General features: G+C 36.9%; 1 protein-coding gene and 1 pseudogene across 1 annotated transcript in view; one reads left to right on the top strand and one right to left on the bottom strand.

Moving 5' to 3' along the window:
• LOC125862275 (anthranilate phosphoribosyltransferase, chloroplastic-like) overlaps window positions 1-14,623 on the top strand; it is a 1,111,005-nt gene that overhangs the window by 483,234 nt on the left and 613,148 nt on the right. The gene's annotated exons all lie outside the window — the stretch shown is intronic.
• LOC125863483 (U6atac minor spliceosomal RNA) lies at window positions 1,911-1,971 on the bottom strand (annotated as a pseudogene).

Genomic DNA, 14,623 nt, shown 5'->3' with positions numbered 1-14,623 from the left:
CAAGCCGACAACCCCCACGTTATACTTAGAGAGTCAAATCAGAGAAGAAAGAATTTAACATATTAAACATCAACAATGGAAATAAAATAGAGAGGAGAGGACTTTGCGTTGGTCTCTTTACAGAGAACTTTGACAGAAGACAAAAGTTATGCTAACAGGACTTCAAAATATCAAATATGCTTAACCACCATCTTGTTAAATTTAACACATAACCAAAAATAAGCATACAGGTATTTACCTACTATAAACTTGCATCCACAGATTAATTAGATTCACAAAAGGTACAGCAATTTCCATATCTCAAGTTCACATATGTATTTGCTATGTCATTGGTTGAGTTCTAACAAAACTAAGGAAAACAAATACTATAAGAGTTCTTAAAAAAGAAAAAAAATGAGGCAGCAAGGGCAACTTTATAGAATTATTCTTAAATGAGAAAAAATTTTAAGCTGATGAACATTTTCTGAACATATTTAAACAGTTTCTTTTTTTTTTTGTTGATAAAACTAAGAAAAATAACTTGAAGGAGACGAATGTTTCAACGCTATTTTTTAGCGAGAACTATCGTTTACAGAGAACGGCTTGTAGAGGAAGAAGAGTCCTACAGCTGTCAATGGAGAAGTAAACATAGCTTCAACATTTAGCAAGAATAGAGTATGTTATGAGGAAACTACCATCCACAATAGGTCAACATAAGAGATGAAATTAATCTCATACTATAAATGAACCTGCAGCCATACTTAAAGAAAAGGGAATTTTTTAACAAAAAGCTTGGTTACACTTAAAGAAATAAACAAAGTTTAGAATCGATACTCCTCAAATTTTAAGCGAAATCGAACTCTCAAAACAACAAGATAATGTAGGGAATTTCTAAGATATAACACATCGGCCTAAACTTGAATGACACCTAGCAACAGAGAACAACATAAATCAGGCTAAACATCTTATGAAATCGTGTTGCAGAACTTCAAAGCAGCAATATGACATGTCTTATGCTTTTCTAAGCCGATTCTAACTTGAGTTTACATTAACGATATGAGCATCTTAAATACAAGAGAAACACTGCCAACATTCAAGTTATGATTCAAACAAACAGTGATGAAAATAGAGCTACATAGTTAGAACACTCAAAGTGGAGACTAAGTGAAATCAACCATTGCAAGTAAAGCAAAGCATAGATTCGGCAAGTTATAAGGATACAAAATCAAGTCAATGTATATAATGATCAACACGTAACATTCAAACAACTCCACTGATGCTTGAATTATGCCTACTGCCCAGAGACATACAAAAACGAAATTGAGGTAAGGGTTAAAACAGGGGAATCAGATACACTTAATAACAGGTTATATATCAAATGTTGAACACATAACACGCCGCATCAAAAAAAAANAAAATCGATCCACCTAGAAATAGTGTCCTGAGTTGTGTTGACTCCCACATGGATGTCGAATATCAGATCAATCAATAATAAACCACCGTGAATCAACGTCCCCTCACAAGGAATCACAAAAAGTATCTATCCTGAATAACCCTAATCCCAAGTCGGTTGAGAAAGAACGAATACTATGGTAACACATCGGAGGTGAAAACAGATATGAATGAAAGCAGACGAGCATATTGAAAGTTAATCTAAGTACATCTAGACTTAACCTAACTGGACCCTTATAAGCTTAGAATGTATAGTCATGAAGATGTTTAAATGAAACTCAAATAGACCCCCGTAAGCCTGACAGGTATAAAGAGTAACTAAGTCTACGAGAGACAAAGGCACCACAAATCCAAACCCAAGAAACAAAAGTCAGGCTCCCAACCCAAGTAACCACAATATCTAGTAATCTTGTCAACTTCTAGCCCAACTAGCAAGAGTGATAATCAATGTAGGCCGCCCAGCTAGCTAGTCCACTCCCAAAAAAATTGATTTTATCCTTTTAGAGGGAGATGAAAACTAGCTCTCCTTTTTACGAGCACAAACCATGGGTAAAGGGATGATCAACTGTTTTTTGTTCTAATTGATGGCTGGAACAAAACAATTAATTTTCATAACAAGTTATCCTTTTTAAAACAAAAGAAAATGACAACAAAAATAAAAGAAACAAACTAGGAATAGAAAACATTATGACTACTTGGTCCGAAAGAAAATAATTGCACTTGTTGGAAAAGCTAACAAATCATTCATTAGATTTGGGGTATTAGTAGAACAACAGTTGTAGGCCTTATGCTATAGTACATTAACAAATTTATCGGGCTTTATTGCATGCTCAAGTAAGAACTTCAAGAATTGATGGAGCTTTATTGCGTTAAAACTACGTGTAAGACTACAAAATGGCATAACCTTGATGTAACACCGCGTAACTAGAAAGAACTAGAATTAGAAAGAGTCATTTTTGGAAAGAATGAACATCTGGAAAATTGGTTAAATTATGTTAAGTTTCAGTTTTGGGTCAACTTCAAACGACCATAACTCATAACTCTGGACGATTTAGGTGTGAAACTGGATACCGTAGGAAATATCTTTGAATTATCCTTCCAACAACACCAAGTTTGTGCGATTTTGAGTTCTTATGAGGGAGATAGGTCTTTTGAAGTTGGGTTGTCAAGTTAAGCAAAGTCAATCGGATTTTGGTCTTTTTCTTACCCCAATTAATTATTTTCATTTTTGGTAATTAATTTGGGGTCTAAACTGATTGGATTCAGTTTACGCTTTTGAAAACCAAGTTAGGGTTTTGAGAGAAGAGAAAAGAAGAGGAGAAAAAGTAAGGAATCGCCAATTTCTTGAAGTTTTGCTTGAGGATTTCGCCAAGGGTTGATCCCTAAGAGGTATGTGAGTTCACATAGCATTGGGTTCGTTCACCCACACACCAAACATGTTTATTTTAGTATGATTTTCTTCCTAAAAGATTAAGTCTTTGATGTTCTTGAGTTATATTCTTGAATTGCTTTCGTTCTTCAATTTGGGATGAGATTGAGGAATTCTTGAGAGTTTAAGGTCAATTTTAAAGTTGTGTTTCATTAGATTCTTGTGTACATCTGATGGGTATCTGAATATAAAGTGAATTTGAGAAAAAGAACCAAGTTTAGGCGAATTTGGGTTAGAAAATGAAGAAGGAACAAGTCGAGCAAATCTGGTTACCACGGACCTATTTGTCAGGATTGGAAAAATCATCCTCGCATCGAGGAGAGGTCACTCACCATTCTTCCTCAAAAGTTATTTCGCGAACAAATAATTAAATGCATCTCCGCGTCGTGGATTTGCTTCCAGACAATGATTTATTTATCTTTTCTCATGTTTAAATATCTAAAAACACTCCTAAACATCATGAGATCTTTCCATTCACAAATCAAATTCCTTGAATCCATCATTCAATTCAAGGAAAGTTAAGAGTCAAGTTAAGAGAAGTTAAGAGTCAAGTCAAGAGAAGTTCATAGAGTTTTTCAAAAGTCTTTTACAAACGTTTTAACTTTGTTTTAAGACTTGAGTTCAACTTGAGTAAAGAGTAAAGAGGAAATATTGAAGTTCATTTCTTCAAAAGTACATGGGCACTATGTATTCCATAAGGGTTTAAAATGTTTTCACATTTAAACAAGAAAATGAAACGTTGATTTCCAATGTGCCTTGGAGATAGTTTTCAGTAAGAGCAAATGTTTTCACATTTAAATAAGAAAGGAAACTGAGCTTTCCAAAGACACTTTGAGCTAGTTTTCAGTTAAAGAGTAAGCGCTTTCATGAATAAGCAAGAGCAGAAACTTTGATTTTCAAGATATCCTTTGAGCTAAGTTTTGAGCAATTATCTCAAATCACAGAAAGAAGTATGTTCTTAAAACATAAGAGCTACTATCATATTTTGGGAATAGTATTGAGCACTGATATGGGGGAGAGTTCAGACAACTTACAGCCCCCATAAACCATGTAGCCACCATGGGTAGAAAAGCGTCATACTTTTTAGATGATTCCTTAGTGCTTTTTAGCATAGACTAGTGGATCCACTTAGTAGTTCAGGTTCTATACTCATGGCAGGGTATAGGACGGCCCTGGCAGCGTGAGACAAAATGTTGTATCATCATGATAGCTCTTAAGTGATAGTTGACGGTTAGAGAAACTTTCATAGCAGTATTTTGTATTTTTATATACATCAGAAATATTGTATCTTTGCATACATACAGAGTTATTATTGTATTTTTAATTACATAGAGTTGAAAACCATGTTTCAAAACTTTTCTTTATACTACACTTATTTATACTACTTTATATTAAAATCAGTTCAGTTCAGTTGAGACCAGGTTTGTTTCTTCAGTTCCTTTCAAGCTTATGTCTTGTTTTAGAATTACCTCGCATACTCGTACATTAAATATACTGATGCCATTTGGCCTGCATCTTCTTATGATGCAGTAACAGGTAACCTAAATCAGTATCCAGCAAATCGTTAATTCTAGTTGAGCTCCAGAGTTTTTGGTGAGCCTCCTTGCTTCCGAAAGATCCCCCTTTTTATTACTTTATCATTTTAGTTCATTAGGATGTCGTGGGTCTTCTCCTGATATCCATCTAAGTTGTTTAGAGGCTTTGTAGATAGACAATTAGTTAGTTCATTTTCCATTATCTTGATATTGGCTTATGTTCAGATTTGAGTTGCCACTTTGGCTAAGTTAAATGTTTATTTTTAAAACATTATGAGTTCAGTTTTTGACACTCGAGTTATTTAGCATTTGAATTCTTTTCTTAATGCTTTAAGTCTTCCGCTGAGTAAGTAAGGCAGGCCAAGGGTTCGCTTGGGGCCAGCAATGGTTCTCGAGTCTCAGTCCTGCCCAGGGTGTAGGCTCGGGGCCTGACAAAATTGGTATCAGATCACAAATTTCAAAATTCCTAGGAAGTCTATAAATCTGTGTTTGTAGAGTCCTAGTTATCTATGTGAAGTACGCCACATCTATAATTAGGAGGCTGTAACATTTGGGTAATTCCTTCACTTCTTTCATACTCATTTAGTGCGATAGAGTTCATCTCTATACAGTTTCTTTCTAACTCGTGCTTGCACATAGTCGATTGTGAGTTGGACTATTTTTTAGAGTGCTTTCATGGGGTGTTTCTTTTCTCCGTGAGCTAAGAGAAGCAAATAGATTGTTGCTGACATGAGAAGCAGAAAGAGTTTATTCCTTTTTGGGTTATCTTGCCTATCAAGCCAGGAAGGCAAGACATCTATGTTGATAGGTGACATAGGCATAGTAGGGCTGATGATCCATGTGCAACAATTTAAGGAGGACAAGCTAAGGAATAGAGAAGAGTTTAAGAATAAGAGGGCTAAGGCATCAGGGAATGAATCTAGGCACCGAAAGAGTAATGTGAACCGGTCTTCTTTCCAACATAAGTAGAAAGGACATGCTACATCATCTCTAGTACACCTGCACCAAAGAACAAGAGTGTGTACATTAATCAGAATTACAGAGTTAAACCTGCTTATTCTCAGGGTAGTATGGCACAAGGAGGTAGTGAGCCTCCTGCATGTGCTATGTGTGGTAGGAACCACTCAGCGATGTTGTCGTGCTGGCTCCACAGGTTGTTTCAAGTGTGGACAAGAGGGTCACTTCATGAAAGAGTTCCCTAAGAACTGCCAAGGTAATAGGAATCAGGGCAATAGAGCCCAATCTTCATGAGTTGCTCCACCATTATAGTTGCATCTAGAAGAGCTAATTCAGGGGCAGGCTGAGAAGAAAGCCATTTGTATGTTATCACTAGTGGCCAAGAGCAAGGGGATTCGCCAGATGTTGTCACTACTATGATCTAAGTCCTTAAATTAAATGTTTATGTTTTGCTAGATCCAGGAGCGAATTTATACTTTGTAACTCCGTATGTAGCGATGAATTTTAATATTCTTCCTAAGCAACTTAGTGAACCCTTCAGTATTTTTGCACCTGTTGGTGAGTCTATTCTAGCAGAAAGTGTCTATCGTGATTGTCCCGATTCTGTCAATCACAAGAACACCATGGCTGATTTAGTTGAGTTAGAAATGATAGATTTTGATGTCATTCTTGGTGTGGACTTACTTCATGCATGTTATGCCCCAATTGATTGTAGAACTCGAGTTGTCAAGTTCCAGATTCCTAATGAGCCAATTATATAGTGGAAAAACAGTTCAGTAGTGCCTAAGGGTCATTTTATTTGGTACCTTAACACAAGAAAGTTAATTTCCAAGGGGTGTGTCTATCACTTATTCCGAGTTAATGACTCTAGTGTTGAGATACCTATCATTCAGTCAGTTTTATTAGTAAAAGAGTTTCCAAAATTCTTTCTAGATGATCTTTCCGGAGTCCCTCCTGAGAGAGAAATAGACTTCGATACAGACATTCTTCCAGATACTCGTCCTATATCTACTATGTCATATAGAATGGCACCAGCATAGTTAAAACAGTTGAAGTAGTAGTTGAAAGATCTCCTAGATAAGGGTTTCATTCGACCAATTGTCTTACCTTGGGGAGCTCCGGTCTTGTTTGTGAGAAAGAAGGACGGTTCCTTAGGATGTGTATAGATTACCGTCCGTTGAACAAAGTTACCATCAAGAATAAGTATCATCTTCCGAGAATTGATGATCTATTCGATCAACTTCAGGGTGTCACTTGTTTCTCTAAGATAGACCTCAGATTTGGCTACCATCAGTTAAGAGTAAGGGAATGTGATATTCCAAAGATAGCTTTCAGGACCCGTTATGGTCATTATGAGTTTATGGTCATGTCGTTCGGTTTAACCAATGCACCTGCAGCTTTCATGGACCTTATGAATAAAGTATTCAAGCCTTATTTATACATGTTTGTTATCATGTTTATTGATGACATACTAATCTATTCGAGGAATGAGGAAGATCATGCTAGCCATCTCAGAATAGTTCTCCAAACTCTAAAGGATAGAGAGTTGGATGCCAAGTTCTCTAAGTGTGAGTTTTATCTTGAGTCTGTGGCATTCTTAGGCCACATGGTTTCCGGTGATGGAAATAGAGTTGATACTTAGAAAATAGGGACAGTGCAGAATTGGCCTAGACCCACATCTCCAACTGATATTAGGAGTTTCTCAGGGTTGCCTGGATATTATAGAAGGTCCGTAGAGGGGTTCTCATCTATTCCATCCCATTTGACCAAGATAACTCAGAAAACATATAAGTTTTAATGTTCTGAAACTTGTGAGAAAAGATTTTATGAAATGAAAAAGAGGTTGACTACTGCCCAGTATTGACCTTACCAGAAGGGATGCTAGACTTTGTTGTGTATTATAATGCGTCCAGAGTTGGATTGGGTTGTGCGTTAATGCAGAATGGCAAAGTTATAGCTTATGCCTCCAGACAGTTGAAAGTTCACGCATAGAATTACCCAACACATCATCTAGAGTTGGCTGCCATAATATTTGCTTTGAAAACATGGCGTCATTATCTTTATGGTGTTCATGTGGATGTGTTCACCGATCATAAGAGTCTTCAATATGTGTTTAGTTAGAAAGAGCTTAATCTCAGACAGAGTAGGTGGTTAGAATTACTCAAAGATTTTTACATGAGTATTCTATATCACCCAAGTAAGGCTATTGTTGTTGATAATGCCTTGAGTAGGTTATTTATGGGTAGTACCACCCATGTTGAGGATGAACAAAGAGAGTTAGCAAAAGATGTGCCCAAACTGGCACGATTAGGATTCCTTTTAATAGATAACATAGAAGGAAGAGTAGTGGTGATGAATGTGGCTGAATCATCCTTAGTGTCTAAAGTTAAAGAGAAACAAGACTAAGACCCAATTTTGCATGAATTGAAGGCAAATGGTCAAAAGCGAAAAGTAATGACTTATGAACAAGGGGGAGATGGTGTATTGAAGTATCAAGGTAGATTGTGTGACTGATTTCAAGGGTAATTGGGATGATCACTTACCTCTTATTGAGTTTGCCTACAACAATAGTTATCATGCTAGCACCCAAATGGCTCCATATGAGGCTCTTTATGGGAGAAGATGCAGATTTCCTATTGGATGTTTTGAAGTTGGTGAAGCTGGGTTGATAGGACCAGACTTAGTTCATCAATCTATGGAGAAAGTGAAAGTTGTTCAAGAAAAGTTGAAAACAGCGTAGAGTCGTCAGAAATCCTACACTGATGTTAGAAGAAGAGGATTAGTGTTCGAAGTAGATGATTGGGTCTACNCGACGTATCTTAGGGGTTAAATGAAATAGGAAAAGACCAAAACACCCCTGAATTAACTGCTATCGGAGTGACTGACGGAATGGACCTACGGTCCGTCGATTGGGTCCGTAGGTCGAGTCTGCCCGACAGGGCTTCACTAAAATGGGCATAACTTTTTACTCGGAGGTCGGAATTTAGCAAACTTGGTAGTGTTGGAAAGATAATTCAATTATTTATCTAACCATAGGTCATGGTACGCATAATTCATTTTGTGGTAAGAGTTATGACCATCTTAAGTTGACCCATCAATATTTTTTATCTAACTAGCTGCTAACCTCAGCTACGGTCAGACCTATGGACCATGGATCGAATGACGGTCCGTGCTGGTCGACCATAGTTTATGTCAGAGGCTGGTAAGGGAAGTCTCGATCCACGAACACAGACCACGGATCGTGGTCTGATCTATGGACCGTGAGTCTGTCCGTGAGTCGGGACTTAGCCAAATTTTCTGACTGAGTTCTGGGGAAGTTTTCTATCACGAACCACGGACCGTGAGTCCATCTACGGTCCGTGGATGGTGTTCGTGAGTGCCACCTGTAACACCAAAAATTTGAAATCTTTATTTTCGGATATGGGGTGTTACATTTATGGACCTTATGAATAGAGTATTCAAGCCTTATTTATACATGTTTGTTATCGTGTTTATTGATGACATACTAATCTATTCGAGGAATGAGGAAGATCATGCTAGCCATCTCAGAATAGTTCTCCAAACTCTAAAGGATAGAGAGTTGGATGCCAAGTTCTCTAAGTGTGAGTTTTAGCTTGAGTCTGTGGCATTCTTAGGCCACATGGTTTTCGGTGATGGAAATAGAGTTGATACTCAGAAAATAGGGACAGTGCAGAATTGGCCTAGACCCACATCTCCAACTGATATTAGGAGTTTCTTGGGGTTGCCTGGATATTATAGAAGGTCCGTAGAGGTGCTCTCATCTATTCCATCCCATTTGACCAAGAAAACTCAAAAAACATATAAGTTTCAATGGTCCGAAACTTGTGAGAAAAGATTTTATGAAATGAAAAAGAGGTTGACTACTGCCTAGTATTGACCTTACCAGAAGGGATGCTAGACTTTGTTGTGTATGATGATGCGTCCAGAGTTGGATTGGTTGTTCGTTAATGCAGAATGGCAAAGTTATAGATTATGCATCCAGACAGTTGAAAGTTCACGCATAGAATTACCCAACACATAATCTAGAGTTGGCTGCCATAATATTTGCTTTGAAAACATGGCGTCATTATCTTTATGGTGTTCATGTGGATGTGTTCACCGATCATAAGAGGTGGCTAGAATCTCAAAGATTTTTACATGAGTATTCTATATCACCCAAGTAAGGCTATTGTTGTTGATGATGCCTTGAGTAGGTTATCTATGGGTAGTAATGAGGATAAACAGAGAGAGTTAGCAAAAGATGTGCCCAAACTGGCACGATTAGGATTCCTTTTAATATTACATAGAAGGAGTAGTAGTGGTGATGAATGTGGCTGAATCATCTTTAGTGTCTAAAGTTAAAGAGAAACAAGACTAAGACCCAATTTTGCATGAATTGAAGGCAAATGGTCAAAAGCAAAAAGTAATGACTTATGAACAAGGGGGAGATGGTGTATTGAAGTATCAAGGTCGATTGTGTGACTGATTTCAAGGGTAATTGGGATGATCACTTACCTCTTATTGAGTTTGCCTACAACAATAGTTATCATGCTAGCACCCCAATGGCTCCATATGAGGCTCTTTATGGGAGAAGATGCAGATTTCCAATTGGATTGTTTGAAGTTGGTGAAATTGGGTTGATAGGACCAGACTTAGTTCATCAATCTATGGAGAAAGTGAAAGTTGTTCAAGAAAATTTGAAAACAGCGCAGAGTCGTCAGAAATCCTACACTGATGTTAGAAAAAGAGGATTAGTGTTCGAAGTAGATGATTGGGTCTACTTGAAAGTTTCACCCATGAAGGTTATTATGAGATTTGGTAAGAAGGGGAAGCTTAATCTCAATATATTGGTCCTTACAGAATATCGAAAAGGATTGGCAATGTAGCTTATGAGTTGGAGCTACCACAAGAATTAGCACCAGTCCATCCAGTGTTCCACGTCTCCATGTTGAAAAAGTGTATAGGCGATCTTTCATTGATCATGCCAACTGAAGATATTGGAATCAAGGATTGCTTATCTTATAAGGAGATTCCTATTCAGATTCTAGAGCGCCAAGTTCACAAGTTAAGAACAAAAGAGGTAGCATCAGTCAAAGTTCTTTGGAGAAATCAGTTTGTTGAGGAAGCTACTTGGGAAGATGAGGAGGATATGAAGAAGAGATACCTACATCTCTTCGAATCCAGAGAAGTTCCAAATTAAGGTACTAATCCTTTTCTTGGCATTTTATTTAGAAGTCGGCATGTTGTTATTGCATTGTGCTTGTTGGGTGTTTGAACTTCATGCTTGATGTTACGGCCTTAGACTACTAAGAGTAAGGTTATTCGAGGACGAATGTTCTCAAGGGGGAGATATTGTAACACCTCGTAACTAGAAAGAACTAGAATTAGAAAGAATCAGTTTTGGAAAGAATGAAAATCTGGAAAATTGGTTAAATTATTTTAAGTTTGAGTTTTGGGTCAACTTCAAACGACCATAACTCCTAGCTGAAGATGAGTTAGTTGTTCTACAATATACCGTATGAAAGATTTTTGAATTATATTTCCAACGCTGCCAAGTTTGCACGATTTTGTGTTTTTATGACGGAGCTATGCCCATTTGAAGTTGGGCTGTCTAGTTAAGAAAAGTCAAAACCGGATTTTCAAAGGGTAGTTTGGTCTTTTCCTTACCCAAATTAATTAATTTCGTTTTTGGTAATTAATTTGGGGTCTAAACTGGTTGGATTCAGTTTACGCTTTTGAAAAACAAGTTAGGGTTTTGAGAAAAGAGAAAAGAAGAAGAGAAAGAAGAGAAGAGGCAAGGAATCGCCAAGTTCTTGAAGTTTTACTTGAGGATTTCGCCAAGGGTTGATCCCTACGAGGTATGACAGTTCACATAGCATTGGGTTCGTTCACCCACGCGCCAAACATGTTTATTCTAGTATGATTTTCTTCCTAAAAGATTGAGACTTTGATGTTCTTGAGTTATCTTCTTGAATTGCTTTTGTTCTTGAATTTGGGATGAGATTGAGGAGTTCTTGAGAGTTTAAGATCTATTTTAGAGTTGTGTTTGATTAGATTTTTGTGTACATATGATGGGTATCTGAATCTAAAGAGAATTTGACAAAAAGAACCGAGTTTAGGCGAATTGAAGTTAGAAAATGAAGAAGGAACATGTCACACCCCGAGCCTACAGCCCGGATGTGGCCGGCACTCGACAACCACTGCTGGACCCAAGTGAACCCTTGGTCTGGCTTACTTACGCAACGGAAGAATTTAAGCATCAAGAAAAGAACTCAAATGCAAGATAACTCAAGTGTCCCAAACTAAACTCATAATGTTTTAGAAATAAACACTTAACTTAGCCAAAGTGGCAACTCAAATCTAAACATAAGTCAATTACAAGATAATGACAAAAGAACTGACTGTATATCTATGAAACCTCTAAACAACTCAGATGGATATCAAGACAAAACCCACAACATGCTAATGAACTAAAATACTAAAAGCAATAAAAGGGATCTTCCGAAAAGCAAGGAGGCTCACCACCGACTCTGAGTGCTCAACTGGATCAACGATGCGCTGGATGATGATCCTTGTTACCTGCGTTTGCATCATAAAATGATGCAGGCCAACTGACATCAGTATATAGATTGTACGAGTATGCGAGTTAGAATGCTAAACAAGACATAAACTTGAAAGGAACTGAAGAACTTACCTGGCTCAACTCAACTCAACATAACAGAATTCATTTCAATATAAAGCACTGTAAATCTATGCAGTATAAAGAAAGGATTTAAAACATGGTTTTCAACTCTGTGTATTTAGAAATACAATAATAACTCTATATGTATGCAAAGATACAATATGAACTCTTTTTGTATATGAAAATACAAATATATCTGATGTATATAAAAATACAAATACTATTGTGGGAGTTTCTCTAACCGACAACCACCACTATGAGCCTAAGTAATGATACATTGTCTTGCCCACGCTACCAGAACTTTCCTATACTTTGTCGTCATATAGGACGCCTTAACTAAGTGGATCCACTAGTCTATGCTAAAAAGCAACTTAAGAAGTCATCTAAAAAGTATGATCCTTTACTACCCATGATGGCTACATGGTTTATGGAGACTTGAGTTAATATGAACTCGCATCCCCATATCGGTGCTCAATACTATTCCCAAAATATACTTAGCTCATATGTTTTTAAAACAAACTTGTTTCTTTGGATTGAGATAATTACTCAAAACTTAGCTTAGCTATCTTGGAATCTGTGTTCCCTTTCTTGCTCAAATGCGAAAACATTTTAAACTCTTAGGAATACTTAGTTCCCTTATAGCTTTTTGAGAAATGAACTCAACTCTTTACACCTTGGTTAACTCAAAAATTAAGTCTTAAAACAAAGTTAAAACGTTTGTAAAATACTTTTGAAAACATTATAAGGTTCTCTTAACTTGACTCTTAACTTTACTTAACTTGACTCTTAACTTTCATTGAATTGAATTATGGATTCAAGGATTGTGATTTGTGATAGGAGCGATCTCATGATGTTTAGGAATGTTTTTAGTTAGCTAAACATGAGAAAAGATCAAGAAATAACTGTCTGGAAACAAGTCTGCAATGCGGTGTTGCATTTAATTACTTGATCATGAAATTTAATTTTGAAATAGAGGAGTCAGCATACTAATCGCAACGCGGAGCTGATTTTTGTTCACTGGGGGAGCAAGTCCGCGACGCAGACTTGCGTGCCAAAACCTGCTCGACTTTTTTCTTCTTCGTTTTCCAGTCCCAATTCACCTAAACTCGACTATTTTTCTCAAATTCTTTTTAGATTCAGTTACCCAACATATGTACCCAAGAACCTAACTCAAAACAACTCTAAAACTCAATGTAAAGATCTCAGAAACTTCTCCATTCAGCCGAATTCAAGAACAAAAACAAATTCAAGATATACATATCAAGAACATCAAACTTTCAACCTTTTTAGAACTAATTTCGCTGAACTAACCATGTTTGGCACGTGGGTGAATGAACCCAATGCTATGAAAGTCTCACATACCTTGTAGGATCGAATCCTTGGCGAATTCCACAACCAAAAATCACAATAACTTTACGAATCTTGAGTTTCTCTTTTCCTTTCTCCTTGTTTTTCTTCTCTCAAAGCCCTAGCTTATTTCTTAATTGCGTAAACTGAACTGACTCAGTTTAAACCCCAAATAATTTACTAAAAACAGATATAATTAATTGGATAAGGAAAAGACTAAATTACCCTTCAAAAATACGAATTACACTTTCCTTATTCGGACAGCCCAACTTCCAATGGGCATATCTCAGTCATACGAAATCGAAATCGCGCAAACTCGGCGGCGTTGGAAAGAATATTACATGATATTTCCTAAGATATCTGGAAACGCAACTAAGTCATCCTAACTAGGATTTATGGACGCTTTAAGTTGACCAAAGACTTAATTTAACATACTTAACAAATTTCCAGATTTTTATATTCTTTCCTAAAATGACTATTTCCAATTTTTAACTGCTTTCTAGTTCTTTCAATTAGCGAGGTGTTACAATATCTCCCCCTAGGGATGTAACGACCCTAAAAATGAACTAGTGAAACTAGAGCCTCACATGTGAGTTTGGAGTTGAGAACTTGATGAAATGATGAGAAATAACCGTGACGACCGGAAACTAGTCATTTGAACTAGTGAGTTGTAAGGGTCAACTTTAAATGGTCATATCTTTTAGCTCAAAATGAATTAGGTGGACTTTTATCTATCCAATTAAAGGTCTTTGAGTCCTCTTTCCAACGCCACCGAGTTTGCCCAATTCTGACTTCGGAATTAAAAGTTATGCCCTAAATATTGAAGCACTGTCAGGCTGAAAAAAAAAGGGCGAACTAAGACGGGAAGGGGTAGAATTTTTAAGTTAAGACTTTATGGGTCCTTAGTCCTTTTCCAAAATTGACCCTATGTTATTTTATTCCTTTCCTAGCAACTATAAGACCTTTTTATGACTTAATTCCTTTCATTTAAGCCACTCCTCTAAGAATTAAAAAGAAACCCATCTCCTTTCATATATTTCTCTCTAACTCAAGGAAGAAGAGGAGTTGGAGCTAGGATTGAAGATTTCGAGTGCTTCTTCTTCAATTTTCGTGGGTTTTCAACTTAGAGGTATGGGGATCCTTATCCTTGATTATTCTTTCTTTTAAGGAACCCAATCAAAAGGTTTTCAAGGTTTTTCAAATACACACAAAAACCTATTTCGATTCTAGCATGGGTTCTTG

Source organism: Solanum stenotomum, chromosome 4, assembly GCF_019186545.1.
Source record: "Solanum stenotomum isolate F172 chromosome 4, ASM1918654v1, whole genome shotgun sequence".
In the NCBI taxonomy this organism is placed as follows: Eukaryota; Viridiplantae; Streptophyta; class Magnoliopsida; order Solanales; family Solanaceae; genus Solanum; species Solanum stenotomum.
This window is presented reverse-complemented; position numbering and strand designations above follow the sequence as displayed.